This window comes from Dipodomys spectabilis, unplaced genomic scaffold (genome assembly GCF_019054845.1).
Source record: "Dipodomys spectabilis isolate Male_0828 unplaced genomic scaffold, ASM1905484v1 ptg000140l, whole genome shotgun sequence".
Taxonomy (NCBI): domain Eukaryota; kingdom Metazoa; phylum Chordata; class Mammalia; order Rodentia; family Heteromyidae; genus Dipodomys; species Dipodomys spectabilis.
This window is the reverse complement of record NW_024870817.1, coordinates 12,031,997-12,045,756: the sequence shown is the minus strand read 5'-3', so window position 1 is coordinate 12,045,756 and position 13,760 is coordinate 12,031,997.

The following is a 13,760-nucleotide window of genomic DNA, read 5'->3' as shown; positions in this document are numbered from 1 at the left end:
CTATTGGCCATCCTTCTTTCTTCTTCAGAGAAGTTCCTCTTTAAGTCTTTAGCCCATTTGTTTATTGGGCAGTTGTTTCTTTGAGGATTTGTTGTTGGGGGGTTTAATTGTTTGAGTTCCAAGTATATTTTAGATATGAGACCCTTGTCCATTGTATGGCTAGTAAAGATCTTCTCCCAATCCGTGGGCTTTCTATTGATCTTGCTAGCTATGTCATTTGCCCTGCAGAAGCTCTGCAACTTTATGCAATCCCATTTGTCCAACCTTTCTTTGATTTGTTGTGTTTCCGGGTCTCTATTCAAAAAATTTCGGCCTGAGCCAAGGAGACCCAGGGTTTCTCCAATTCCATCCTGTAATGTTTTCAGAGTGTCTGCTTTGAGTTCAAGGTCTTTGATCCATTTGGAGTTGATTCTGGTGCAGGGTGATATATAAGGATCTAGCTTTAGTTTTCGACATGTAGTTAACCAGTTTTGCCAGCACCATTTACTGAAGAGGCTGTCTGTCTTCCATTCTATTGTTTTAGCTCCCTTATCGAAGATTAGATGGCTACAGGTCTGTAGGTTCATTTCTGGGTTTTCAATTCTATTCCATTGGTCCTGAGGTCTGTTCTTATGCCAATACCAAGCTGTTGATTACTATGGCTTTATAGTAGAGTTTGAAATTTGGTATTGATATTCCTCCAGCAGTGTTCTTTCCGTTGAGGAGCGTTTTTGCTATTCGGGGTCTTTTATTGTTCCATATGAATTTTTGGATTGCCTCTTCTATTTCCTTGAAGAATGAGGTTGGAATTTTGATAGGTATTGTGTTGAATTTGTAGATAGCCTTGGGAAGTATTGCCATTTTCACGATGTTAATCTTTCCAATCCAGGAGCATGGGAGGTTTGCCATTTTTTAAGTTCTGTGTTGATTTCCTTTTTCAAGATTTTAAAGTTTTCATCATAGAGGTCCTTCACTTCTTTAGTTAAGTTAATTCCTAGGTATTTTATTTTTTGTGGGGCTATTACAAATGGAGTTGCTTTCCTAATTTCAGCCACACTTTTCTCATTGTTGGCATACAGAAAAGCCATTGATTTTTGGGGGTTAATTTTATAACCTGCTACTTTGCCAAAGTTTTAAATCAGCTTGAGTAATTTGGAAGTGAAGTCTATGGGATTCTTTAAATACAAGATCATGTCATCTGCAAAGAGGGAGAGTTTGATTTCTTCTTTCCCTATTTGGATCCCCTTTATGTCTGCATCTTGTCTTATTGCTGTAGCTAGGCATTCTAATACTAGATTGAAGAGAAGTAGAGAGAGTGGGGATCCTTGTCTTGTTCCTGAGTTTAGAGGAAATGGCTTTAGTTTTTCACCATTGAGTATAATGCTGGCTGTAGGTTTGTCATATACAGCCTTTATTGTATTGAGGAATGTTCCATGGATTCCTAATTTTTCCAAAACCTTCATCATGAAGGGGTGTTGGATCTTGTCGAACGCTTTTTCTGCGCCTATTGAGATAGCCATGTGGTTCTTATTCTTGCTCCTGTTGATGTGATGAATAATATTAATTGATTTGCGTATATTGAACCAGCTTTGCATCCCTGAAATGAATCCTGTTTGATCGTGGTGTATGATTTTTTGGATGAATTGTTGAAGTCGGTTGGCCAAAATTTTGTTGAGAAGTTTTGCATCAATATTCATCAAAGAAATGGGTCTATAGTTCTCTTTCTTTGATGAGTCCCTGCCTGGTTTTGGGATGAGGGTTATGATGACTTCATAGAATGTGTTCGGTAGTGAGCTTTCTCTTTCAATGTCATTGAAGAGTTGGAGGAGTATTGGTGTGAGCTCTGTTTTGAAGGCCTTGTAGAATTCTGCTGTAAAACCATCTGGTCCTGGACTTTTCTTAGCTGGGAGGTCTCTTATTGCTGTTTCTATTTCAGTGCTTGATATGGGCCTGTTAAGATAGTTTAACTCATCTTGGTTTAGTTTTGGCATGTCAATATTTGCTAGGAAAAGGTCCATTTCTGTCAAGTTCTCAAACTTAATAGCATAGAGTTTTGAGAAGTATTCCCTTATAATTTTTTGAATCTTGGTTGTTTCCGTGGTGATGTTTCCATTCTCATTTCTGAGTTTATTAATTTGGGTGTGTTCTCTTCTTTTTCTGATAAGATTTGCTAAGGGTCTGTCAATTTTGTTAAGTTTTTCGAAGAACCAACTCTTTGTTTTGTTGATTCTTTCTATAGTTTTTTTGGATTCTAATTCATTTAATTCTGATTTATTTTGATTATTTCTTTCCATCTACTGGCTTGGGGATTATCTTGCTGCTATTTTTCAAGGAGGTTTAGATGTGTCATTAAATTGTTAGTTTCAGATCTCTCCAATTTGTTGATGTAGGAGCTCAGAGCTATAAACTTGCCTCTGAGTACTGCCTTTGCTGTGTCCCAGAGGAGTTGGTAATTTGTGTGTTCATTTTTGTTGAATAGCATGAACATTTGAATTTCCTTTCTAATCTCTTCCATGACCCACTCATGATTCAGCAGTGTGTTGTTCAGCCTCCATGTGATGCCGGACTTTCTTTGGTGGCTTTTGGTGTTGAGTTCTAGTTTTATTCCCTTGTGGTCAGAGAGAGTGCAAGGTATAACTTCAATGTTTCTGAATTTAGACAAGTTTGTTTTGTGGCCTAAAATGTGGTCTATTTTAGAAAACGTTCCATGTGCTGCTGAGAAAAACGTGTATTCTGATGCTGCTGGGTGAAATGTTCGGTAGATGTCTGTTAAGTCTAGTTGATCTATGCAGCTGTTTAGATCTGCGGTTTCTCTGTTGAGTTTTTGCCGAGTTGATGTATCTAGTGGGGAGAGTGGTGTGTTAAAATCCCCAACAATTAATGTCTTTGGATCTATATGGGATTTGAGGGAAAGTAGTGTTTCTTTGATAAATTTGGGTGCTCCATTGTTTGGCGAATAGATATTTAGAATTGTAATATCCTCCTGAAGGAGAGATCCTTTAATTAGTATGTAGCAACCTTCTTTATCGCTTCTCACGAATTTTAATTTGAAGTCTATTTTATCTGATATTAGGATTGCAACTCCCGCCTGTTTATGGGGTCCGTTTGCTTGGTAGATTTTGTTCCAGCCTTTAACTTTGAAAATATGTTTGTTTTTTCGGGCAAGATGTGACGCCTGCAGTCAGGGTCTTGTTTTTTAATCCAACTAGACAGTCTATGTCGCTTAATTGGAGAGTTCAGTCCGTTAACATTAAGAGATAGGACTGAGAGGTATTTGGGAGTTCCTGCCATGTTATCCACCTTCTTGGGGGCTGTAAAAACTGGGTTCTTTCTATGGCTCTTGGATTCTCAGTTTGGGTGCAGTTTCTTGGCCTTTATTGCGGTCTTGTTGGTTTTCTATGTGTAGGACATCTTTAAGAATCATTTGTAGGGCTGGTTTGGTGGAGATGTATTGTTTCAATTTTTCTTTGCTATGGAAGGTTTTTATTTGGCCTTCAGTTATGAAGGAGAGTTTAGCTGGGTACAGTATTCTTGGTTGATAGTTGTTTGTTTTCAGGGCATGGCATACATCATTCCAGGCTCTTCTTGCTTTGATTGTCTCTGCTGAGAAATCTGAGGTGATTCTAATTGGTTTCCCTTTATAGGTGATTACTCTTTTCTCCTTGACAGCTTTAAGGATCTTTTCCTTGTTCTGAGTTGATCCTGTGTGGATTATAATGTGGCAGTGGGATGTCCTATTCTGGTCTGGTCTATTTGGGGTTCTAAAGGCTTCTTGTATCTGAATAGGCCTATCTTTTTGCATGTTTGGGAAGTTCTCTGCTAGGATCCTGTTAAACAAATTTCCTAGACCATTAACTTCTGTTTCTAGGTGTTCCTCTACACCCATTATCCTTAGATTAGGCCTTCTGATGGTGTCTTCCAGGTGTTGGATAGATCTATCATATTTCTTGGACTTGTCTTGGATGGTTGTATGTTCTTTCTCTATAATATCTAGGCTGTCTTCAATCCCTGAGATTTGATCTTCTGCATGGTCTAACCTGCTGTCAAGACTCTCTACTTTGTTTTTTATCTCTTTTCCTTCTAATTGGTCAGCTTTGATGGCTTCAAGTTCTTTGTGAAGCTCTGTTTTAGGTCTTGCATGAATTTCTTTACTTCCTTAATTTGGTGTTCAGTGTTTGTTCTCAAATCACTTAGTTGATTGGTTATGGTTTCTTTGGACTCCCATTCCTTCTGTTGGGTTCCATTCAGCATTCCCTTTGTGGTCTCCCTGACTTCCTTCAGCTCTTTGTTAATGGATTCCATGAATGCCTTTAGTGATCTTTGTGTATTCTCTACCTGGTCTCTCAATTCCTGTATTACTCTTTGATTAGCTTCCTCCCATTCGTGGGATTCCTTTAGTTCTCTTTCCTCCCGTTTGTGGGATTTCTGCAGTTCTCTTTGAGTGTTCTCAGCCTGCTCACGCCATTTCTCCCTTTCTCTTTGAGTATTCTCAAGTTGTTCACGCAAATCCTGTATCAGTTTTTGAGTAGCTTCCTCATGCTTATTATATTCCTGTATAAGCCTTTGGGATGCCTCCTTTCTCTCCCTTTCATGCTCATACAGAGTCCTTTGTAAGTTTTCAAACTTCTCATTTATCATGTTTGCCAGCAGTGTTTGTAGAGCTATTTGGGAATTCTCCTCTGGATTATTCACTATCTGTTCTGACCCCTGATTATCAAGATTGGGAATTGAGATATCCGCATTTGCCATTTTTCTTGTGTTTTTCGGGCTTACTCTGCCCATTTGAGATGAAAATAGCACCAGTTTTGTGCTAGAACACTATCTTAAGGCAACCATCAATCAAAGTTTGCATTTGTAAGGTCAATAGTCTACAGATACAATCTAGTTCAACAGATACATCTATTCAACATCAAACAACTATATGTTAATGGGCTTTGAACCACAGAGAAGAATTTGGAAAACCAGAAATTATTAGGGTTAGGGAGACATGTGGGTAAAAAATAGGAATAGATTGGTGTGGGGAGCCACAGGGAGAGTTAACTATGTCCTAATCCCAATGCAGGAAATAGGTTGGGTAGGATGCAAGTAGAGAGAGAGAGAGAAAGAAGAAAGGGAAAGGGAAATGAAAAGAGACCAGAAAAAAATAGAAATGTAAAAATTAATATTATTATGGAGTATAAAAGACCATCTATTTAGAGAGGAATGTGAGTATATTAAGAGAAGGGAAAGGACATAGAGGAGAAGTGAAAAACTTAAAAAAATGCTTAAAATATTATATAGGTATAAAGAGGTAGTACTGCTATTAATGAATTTAAGTCTCAGAGGTTTTGAATTGAGTTAATAAATTTGTGGATTAAGTGTGTACACAATGGGGGATAGGGTCTACTAGTTAACTACAGGTTTATCTGAGGATGTGCAGGACAAGAGTTAAGTCACATAAAGAAGATCAAAAGAGAGGAAAAGGTGGAAAGGATAAGAAAGGGAGAAAAAAAGATCAGAAGTTCAGTAGAGCTAGACAAAAAACAAAAAGATAGTTAAGAAAGAAAGAAAAAGAGAAAGAAGACAAGAAAAGAAAGGAAAACGCACATTTGCATATTCCTAAAATAAAAATTATAAGAGGAAAAAGAAGTTACTGGAAAACAATTATTTTTTCAAAAAAGGCAATAATTAAAGATTAATAAAATTTTTAGAAAAGGAAAAAAAAAATTTTTATATATAATGTACCAAAAAAAAAAGAAAAAAAAAAAAAAGAGAAGAAGAAGAAGAAGAAAAAAAAATTCTTTGATTTTTTTTTTTTTTTTTTTGGGAGGGGTGGAAGAATCCCTTTTGTCTGTAACCAGCCTCTTGTTGGAGTCTCTGGTCAGCTTGAGGTCTTGTGGCTTGATTGGTTTCTTAAGTCAGTTTGTTCGAACAGGCAGAAAAATGCTCTGCTTTATCCAAGATTTTGAGATCCCCCTCCCAGATTAGTTTAATGGGAGGGTGATCTGCTTTGAGAATCACTAAAGAGGGGGATGCAGTGGTGAGGCTAGGTTCTGGGTAGAGTTGAGGCTTTTCAACAATCAGTAGCTTTTCCCTGAGGCTATTTTGTGAAAAAACTCACAGAGCCCAGCCTGAAGCTATTCTCAGGGTTTCTGTTTTTCAATTGATTGTGGTGGCTGCTAGAGGGAGTGGCAGCCTCTGGCTCTGGTTACCCATTGAGGAAAGCCACTCCCATGGCTGGCGCCTGAGCTGGGTGACTTTTCCCTGGATGGAACTGAGTCTGGCAGGTCACTTCACCGTTAAGTTCTTGTGACCTGCTAAATAGCTCGTTTTATTCCAAGGCCTGAGTTGGAGCTGGCAGCTCCTCCGAGCTTTGTCGGTATCCAAGATGGAGATCACCGGTGCTGGCGGGGGAGGGGTGGCCTTCCCTCCTCTGCTCCCTGAGAAGGAGTGAGGACGTCGGGCTTCTACTCAGGCCGAGTCTTGGATCCTGGGTCATCTCTGGTCTGCAAACTGCAGGATGAAGATGTCCGCTCCTTGTCGGTTCTTGCTGGTGTTGAGTAGAATCCGCTCGCCCGCTGCGTCTGGCTCCTTCGTCCAGGACTCTCTGTGTGAGCGCTCAGGTATGGCGCTGGCTGCGGTCTCCGCCTCGACCCTGCCGCCGCCGCTGCGGCAGCTGCTGGTAAGGGCTCAGATGTGTCTTCTTGCCTTGGCTTTCCCTCTTTTGTCTAACTCTCTGTCCTGTGATGGCACACTTGGTGTGATTCTCTGGCTTAGGACAGTTCATTGGAACTCTAAAACTGCTTTCTATGTGAGAGCTTGTTCGGATTCCAGCTTGTCCTCCGCCATCTTCCCGGAACCTCTGTCCATTAATTTTAAAGTACTACTATTTTATATAAAAATGGAGGCACCAGAAATAAAGTATGACTATTTAAAACATTTCCAAATATTTTGTATATGGTACTCTACTAGTTGAGCTCTATCTATACATAATAATAATATTTTTATATTTTTATTGTAAAGATACTGTACAGAGGCGTTAAAATAATGAGTACATTTCCTATAGAGCATTGTTACCCCCTCCTTTATTTTCCCCCTACCATTCCTTCCCTCCCTACTTCCCCAACTCCTCCATCCCCACCACAAGTTGTAAAGTTCGTTTTCAACATAGTGTCTTGTACATTTCATTGTTACAATGGCTCAAACTGTATCCTTGTTTCAACGTTATTTGGTTTTTCTTAACCAAAATCTTAAGATGTGTGAGAATTCATTTTTATTTGAAAAAAAATTCTCAGTGAGAATCAAAGGTGACTATTGAAAATCACAGGGATAAATACACTTCCTGTCTGGAGAAACTTAGGAGAATGAGCCCTTGAGAAATCTGGAGAGGTGGTGTGTAGTATCAGGAACACAGAACGTACAAATGAAATGCTTGTGGAATGTAGAAGAGAGAATAAGTTAGGGTCAGTTGTATTGGGTTGAAATACCTGTAGGAAGGCCTGTATCCACACTCTGGCCACTGAGTCAGGATAGCTAGGAAATAGAGCCTGGGATAAGCTTGATAGCATGGGATAAGCTTGATAGTGGGCAAATTGCCCACTCCAACATACTCTGATAACATATAAACATTTAAAGCTAGACATGGAAGTCACAGACTTGGAGTGGATGAGTGACAAATGAGAAAACAATGAAGCCGCATCTTGGACATGTACCATTTCACATAGCATCCTTTTGAGTTCCAAAAACATCCTGTGGGAAAAATCTTTAAAAAAAATTGGCATATGGTTTACCTGTCTATTATTTCAGCAGATATCTATGCAATATTATCCATGCAGTTTGAATAATACCGAATAATTTTGGCTTTGAAGCCAGACTGCCTGGATTGGTATCTCAGAACCACTAACCAGCTGTGGGGCCTGGAGGCAGGTTAATTAAATTTTCTCTGCCTCAATCCCCTTATCTATTAAATGAGGATAATAGAAGTAGTACCTATCCCCTAGGTTGTTGTGATTATTAAATAACATAAAATTGCTGGGTATATAATAAGTAGTTTGCTGTAAATGCTAACACTATTTTATTACCATGGAGTAAATGTCATTTCTCTAACCAGCAGTGAAGCAGATAAAATCTCTTGAATACAGGTCTATTTTTGTAACATGGATTTTTATGGATACTGTGAATATCAATCTTGTATTTCTCTAATCCTTCTTGAAGAATAAAGTGATATTGGTCCTGGCTGGTGCATTAGGTTGGCAACAGGTCATGGTGGAACTATCCTGAATATGAGAGGGTAGAAATTTTTGCCAGCCAAGCAGAGGGAACACAGGGAGTGGGATGAGGGTGTAAAATGTCTGAACAGCAGTGGATTGAAATGACTTAAGAAAAAAAGTGTTTTGGTATCCATATTTAAGAACAGGGCACCAAACACAAGGACCACCATCAGGATATATAAGATGGAGTATCAGGCACTGACTAGACTGAAGTAGATTTCATAGGGGGGAAAAAGGGTAGTCAATAGGAGATACAATGACTTGGAAAGATGACTAAATATTAGAATGTAAGGGTGGTCAAACATGAATATATATATATATATATATATATATATATATATATATGTATATGTATACTCTTCCCATAGTAAAGAGGGATCGTAGCCATGCTTTACAAACCTTTCCTGGATCTGGATCTCCGCAGTGATTGTGCAGCTATTACTCAAGGTGTCAAGAGGGGCCTTGTGACAGCTGAACAGCTGAGACTTGGGGTCCCAATTCCTTTCTTAAAACTGAGCCCTTCATGCATTTTATTTGGATCTATGTATAGCAAGATTCTCTTTCAAGAAAAAATACTGTGACTAAAAGTATTGAAAACTCTAGCTTGATAATATTTCCTCCTCTCGTATTTTCTTTTTTCATACCAGTACTGGGACTTGAACTCAGGACCTGGGCACTTTCCCTGAGGTTTTTGAATTAAGACTGACACTCTACTACTTGAGCCAAAGCTCTAAGTCCAATTTTTTGGTGGCTTATAAAAGATTTTTTTTTAATCTCACAAACATTCCTGCCTGGGATGACTTTGAACCTCAATCTTTAGATCTCAGCTTCCTGAATAGTTAGGATTACAGACTTGAGTCACCAGCACCCAGCAGTAATTCTTATATACAATTTTATTAGGGTTAACTACAGGTCAATATCCTTTTTCCTATTGTGAGTAGTCATTTGGTTTTTTTATAGAAAGTCCTACATGTATATGTGGAATAGATGATGTGCAAAAACAATTAAACTCAGTCTTGTGCCCAAAGCAGAAGGAAAGCAAGTAAGCTCATGCAAATGTTCTACACCTCTACTTTGGTGAGCTACATATCCCTGGGCCAGGTCACTTGGCCTATTTTTATAGAGATTATTCTGGAGGCATCTGAGACACAGTTTTATTTTCTCAGGTCCCAACTCAATATGTCTTGAAGTACATAATTACTTCATTAAAGATTCTGCAAATATTGCAATGGGAACATTTAGAAATGAGACAGATTTCCTTGACATTGAGATGGTCACTCCTGAGGATGGTTTCATTAGGGAAACTTCCTATGATTGAAAGAAAGATGGATAGTTTATAGTGTGTCATAGTAGTTTAACAGACTCCATTTTCAAGTCTCTAATAGAAAAGTTTAAATATATGATATCGTGATGTCAACTGACACACAAAAATGTATTTGAACAAAATGTGGTACCCATTCACGATACAAACTCTCAGAAAAGTAACAATAGGTTAAAAACTTTCTAATGCAATAAGGAAATCAATAAAATTTTTAAAAATATATAAATATTACTTATCTATTCTACAAAATTTAGTAGTTCTAACATTTAGTAACTTAAAACAAAATAGTTAATTAGCTCTCATAATTTTGTGGGGTCAAACATATGTGTAGGGTATAGTAGAGGTGGCTTTTCAGTTTCAGAATGTTTTGGATATCATGAAGAAGAGTTTGAATACATCTGAGGGCATTCCACACACAGAATTCTGGTTGGCCGATGCTGGCTGTTGCTTGAGACTGTAGCTTTGTCTGTTGCCAATGAATTCTTAATAAAGTTCTTGTGGCTTAGTATTCCTCTCAGTGTGTTTGATTGGTCCCAAAGAACAATGGAGAGGTAGGGACAGAAAGGGTAGGAAAGAAGGGAGAAAAAAGGGGTGAGAACCAGGCATATTGGCTTTCATATATAACCATAAAAATCATATAGAATAGACGGGCACCGGTGGTTCACGCCTGTCATCAAGGAGGTTGAGATCTGAGGATCATGGTTCAAAGTCAGCCTGGGCAGCAAAGTCCGTGAGACTATCTTCAATAAAACACAGGAAACCGAAAGTGGCTCTGTGGCTCAAGTGATAGAGTGCTAGTCTTGAGCTGAAGAGCTGAGGGACAGTGCCCAGGCCCAGAGTTCATGACCTATAACCAAAAACAAAAACAAAAACAAAAAACATACAAAGTTTCTTCCATCATATTCCACACAAGATAATTGCAAAGATACACTTAACTTTAAAAGGAAAGTTTCCATTTCCTGATGGAGATTTATTGCTCTCTCATTGAAACATTTGGATTTATTTTTGTATATTTTGTGTGTGTGCGTGTGTGTTTGTGTGTGTGTGTGTTTGTGTGTGTGCCAGCTCCAGTTCTGAGGCTTGAACTTCCTGTCTGGGTGCTGTCCCTGAGCTTTTTTTGGTCAAGGCTAACAGTCTACCATTTGGGCCACAGCTCTGCTTTTGGCTTTGTGACAGTTAATTGGAGGTAAGAGTCCCACAGAATTTACTATCTGTGCTGGCTTTGAATTGTGATCTTCAGATCTCATCCTTCTGACTGTTGGGATTACAGGGTGTGAGCCAGGAGCACCCACTTTATGTGCTCACCCTCTGTGTGTGTGTGTATGTGTGTGTACGCATCACAGTCCACATTTTTACAACACAATGTGACACAGAACTAAAATGATGGGTGTAAAGTTAAAAGCCCATTGTTGCACATTTTTCTGAAGTTCCAATCAAGCCTTTCCTTCTTCTTGTACTGAACCAGATGAGAAAGACATACCTTGTCATCTTGATCACACACACACATATCACTGCAGTAGAAAGAGTAGGTTAAAGCCTAAATCAAAATGTTGTTCCCACTGAAGTAAATTTACTTTAACAACTCATAGAACCGAGACTTTCCCCAGTGAGGATTTCCTCTTGCATAGCAACAGGAATGGAGTATGTAGGAAGAAGAAAAATATGACAAAGGAAAAAAAATGTACATTTCTAGCCAAGGTACATTTTCTTTCTTCGATGGAAGCATCTTCAACTTGAGCACACTTGCAGTGCTGCCAGATACAAAATGGAATTGAGGGCAAGCAAAGTCTTAACAGGTGTTGATACAAACTTAAAGCTTCAAAGGGGCTTGTTTTTTTGCTGCCAAGAGGATCGATGCAGATGTACATTTTGGCTTCTGTAGACTGAAATGGCCTAAATTCTTTTTCTTGAGGAAAGTTTGTGAATTTATTCCATACTAAAACCTACTGTTATCTGACCAGCAAGGAAACATTTCTCCCTTAGAATTGGTCTCTTGTCATGAAATATTCAAACGAAAGAGAGACAAGGTTTTGATTTTTAATGATTCCATAAAACAGGCCTTGTGCTGTTTTTTTTTTCCTGTTGTAGTTGTTGGATTCAAGAGCCAGATTTTTAATGTATGTTTGTCTTTTTCTCTGCTGTCTTGCTGCTCTGAGTGGCTTTGTGAAGCTCAAGCTTGGGGATTTCATACCTGATCGGAGTGTGCTTTATCCAGTAACACAGGTAAATCACCTGCAGCTGTGAGCACTCTTCACAGAAGGTTAAATTTATTCCATGCTGTACAGTAGAAGCTCATCTCTGTAAATAATTTTATTATGTACTTTTATAAACATTTTGGTAGAAGAAAATTCCTGGTTTAACTCAATAACACATTACACATTCTCTAGCCCACAAGTTAGATTGATGGTGCTACCATGTGAGATTGATAATACATAGATCTGTGTTATGACAGCCATTGTTTTAGTGCCAAGCCGAAGAGGAATGCTTCCTTAAATGTATCATTGTATAAAATATTGACCTAGAGAACTTCATTATTCAAGCTGGAGAGACAGTCACTACTTAACAGTAATAAACTGTTTCTGTGTTACATTGAGAATACTTCAGGAAATATGAGAGTTGTCAAATCTCTTGGAAATCCTGTCTTTATAGTACACATGACACTAAAGCTACGGCTGTATTTTCTGCTAATAAAAGCAAAGGCACAGACAGATGTGAAGGATAACGCGGCACACTGACAAGAAACTAAGAAAAATGAACACCTGCTTGAGGAGTTGGAAAGACACAGGCCAATGACCTTGGGAAGCTTTAGTCTTTTGAGATATTTCTGTTCTTGTAAGGAGAGCAAAGATAATGCTACATATGTGTAAAAAAGTAAAATAAACCCAAGGCCCTAAACTGAACACATTTTATGAAAAATATTCTGAAGTGTCTCTTAACAAAGAATCACATGAGATAACATAAAAATAAAGGATGCTGAATGTCAGCCAGAATATTTTAGAAAAGAAAGACATTTTAGAAGGCTTCAAAAATGATATACAGAAGTGCAAATTAATAAAAAAAAATGACAGCTTGAACCAGGATGGCGTTTCTTGAATTTGTAAAATAAGAAAAATCTTTGCATTCTATAACCTCAGTGTCTTTCTCCTCATTCTAGCATTAATGGTCCCTTCATTTTGAAAAATCATGGTTACTATTATTTTTAAAAAATTTAAATGCCCTGTGTAATTTTTTGAATTTGCTATTATATTAACCTACTAATTGATGCCTAAACTGCAAAAATTAAAGAAGAATAAAAAATTAGCATATGAGAAAAATGCTAATTGATATTCATTATGACTAGTCATCTTGAATGCCTTCTTAATAACTGAAGACTATTCATTATAATTTTGTGACTGATTTTATTTTTTTTTAATTCCTGTGATTTCAAAGTCTGAAAATGCTGTTATTCAGAATTTCAAATTTAACAGAATAACAGCTGATTCTAATTTTTAGCTTTTTTTAAACTTAAAGTTTGAAAAAATTAACTGAGTATATTATTATAATATTTTACTTGAAAAAAATTAATGCCTATAAACAGTAAAAACATGTTTGCTTATTTTAAAAAGAAATATGGAAAATTAAGTACAAGAAAAAATATCTTAATGCTCATTTAAATTTTCATTTTCTAAAGCTTAGATATAGTTGGAAATATTTCCCTTACCTAATTTTTACTTTGGTATTACTAACATGTTCATGCATAAAGAGACATCATATTACTAGATTACTTGCATTGTTTTCAAGTCAAATACGTACATATTTAGAGAGACAAAGAAGGCAAGAGGTAGGGAAGAGATATTTTTAAGTTGAGAAGAACAGACAACATGTACAAGAGAGACAAGCAGAGATCATATCATTTTAATGTATCTACTTGCTATACATTAATCTGTCTACTTGCTTTGTGCCTTTAACATAATTTAACTTTTTCCATATAAATAAAACATTATTGCTTTATTTTCATCTTTGAATGTTTTAAATTTTATTAATGTGTACATAATATATTGGTTCCACTTATGCATGGAATTTATCCTAAATTCACCAATAACTAATGAGGCACTCTTACTTGGATCCCCGTAGATTAGTTTTCATAGTTTTGAAAGATCTCAGTAAATTTGAAGTCTCCTGAGCAGGCATTCCTGCTTCTGGGAGCTCATTCCCCTTTCTCACACAGTTCC